The sequence below is a fragment of the Etheostoma spectabile genome, chromosome 15, assembly GCF_008692095.1.
Source record: "Etheostoma spectabile isolate EspeVRDwgs_2016 chromosome 15, UIUC_Espe_1.0, whole genome shotgun sequence".
Lineage (NCBI taxonomy): Eukaryota > Metazoa > Chordata > Actinopteri > Perciformes > Percidae > Etheostoma > Etheostoma spectabile.
The window spans coordinates 343,443-345,543 of NC_045747.1; the positions used below are offsets into that span (position 1 = coordinate 343,443).

Below are 2,101 nucleotides of genomic sequence, written 5' to 3' on the forward strand. Positions count from 1 at the left end.
GTGCTTGTGTGTGTGTGTGTGTTACGTTCGAGGTTAAAGGGGACAGACTGAAAGAGGGAGAGGCAGAGAAGTGGTGGCGGCTCCTGGTATCTTAATCTGAAGGGTCAGGACCTTAATAAATGGGTCACGGTCTGTCTTTGTCAGGCCTCTGAACAAAAATAACAGCCACTGTGACAAAGATGAGCCCGGACACCGAATTAGGAGTGGGATGGATGTTATGGTTTACTCACTGCAGAGCTGCAGACATGAGCAGCAGGACACGGAAATACCAGAACATTTGAAAATCAACATTTGAAAAGGTAAAATCCAACCATTGAAGTGGATTGTACCGTGTCCATGGCAACAAATTCCCTGTGCAGAGCCAGCAGATCATCACCTTGATTGTCACCTCAACGAAGCAATGCGTGATTAAGAGATTAGAGTTTGGATTGAATTAGAGCTTAATGACACAACATTATGCCATCATGGTAGGAATTACAAACACCAGATTCAATACAGTACTGGCAAAAGACATGGCACCTGGCATAGATGAAGTGAAATAAATGTTAAATTATTTCAACAACGATGAAACGTTCTTAAAAACAAAGTCACCTTTTTTGCATGCAACTTTTGGTTTACCCAGCTGTAAGAGTCCATGTCAGCATAGGCAGCAGAACTGCTTCAGGCCTCTCTACAACCAATTTTTGGATTCTGTAGTATTTGTGTTAGTGGGGAGTGTGTCCTTTACCTGTACCTAATGACTCATGGTGTGCGTGTATATACTGTCTGCACAAAGACAATATAGATTTGCAATAATATTTGAGGTTGTAAGAGGAAGTATGATCTCAATTCTGAGCAGGATTCTCATTTGGACCAGAATCATGCCAACCATGCCAATCACTGCCAGTTTAAATAGCACAAGTACTTTCTCTTATTTATCACTATGCGTACATTGTAACATTCAAAACAAATATGAAACTATCTAAGAAGGTTGTCAACAACGGTTAGACAAATGTGTCAAAAAATGTGTCATAAAAAGCCTCCCCCTGAAGCCAATAGTACTTTTTTATTGTACAAACAAACACACAAAGTGGATATCTACCGAGCCCCCAATAGACAATAAACTATTAGTATAATGTTTCCAAAATGTCAAAATGTTCCTTAATTCACTGGGAACCTAACCAGTTGGAACTGTGTTAGAATAGTATAGAATACACTTTATTGTCCCCTTTGTTGTTCCCCTTTAGACTAAAATTGACATAAAATCAACATGAAAACATAAACTTAAGACCATAAGATCCGACAGCCCTGTGTCCCCACAGCCCTATGTCCCCACAGCCCTGTGTCCCCACAGCCCTATGTTTTCCCATAGCCCTATGTTTCCCCTAGCCCTATGTCCCAATAGCATAGCTGTGGACACTATGTTCTATTTTCCTTAGGGCTGTGGGACCATAGGGCTGCTCATATACTACATATATATATATATATATATATATATATATATATATATTCTATAATAATATGCCTCCCCTTTTTATTTTAACCTTCTCTTTAAAAAAAGACACTCCCTGAATGTAGCAGAGTCTCAACACCACAGACAGCAGACAAAAGGCAAAAACAAAAAAAGCTGCAATGGGGAAATCAACAAGTAACATTAGAAGGTAATATTCAATATTATGGTCTGTCACTGTATCGATGCAGAATCGTCCTGGTCCATATCGCTATGCAGTGATTCATTTCAACAACCCTTGTTTCCACCATAAATTGGTGTTTAATAACGGATCATAAGGAAAACAAAAATAGTTTGAAGCTTAACATTTCTTTGGGGAAGGACCCTCAGACCCCCTGCTTAATATGTGTCCCCCCAAAGGACCATTCTGAGCCGGGAAAACCCTGCTTTAGTAACCTGCAATTGTGTGAAAACGTGGGTTTTGTAACATTCCAAATGGTGGTCGTGAAGTTTGGGGTCCCCTGCTGGATCTGCCGGCTCCTGGACACTGGGTCAGCGGACAAAGATGGCTAGTCGTGATGCTGCCACCTATGACCTGCATACCTCAACTTCTCACTGTCACTTCCAAGAAACAAAATGAAATTTGATTTTTTTTTTTTCAGTTTTAGTACA

The 2,101-nt window shown here is 40.3% G+C and overlaps 1 protein-coding gene across 1 annotated transcript in view; it reads left to right on the forward strand.

The window, feature by feature from the left end:
* The window catches only part of LOC116703640 (retinoic acid receptor alpha-B-like), a 23,812-nt gene that overhangs the window by 10,382 nt on the left and 11,329 nt on the right, over nucleotides 1-2,101 (forward strand).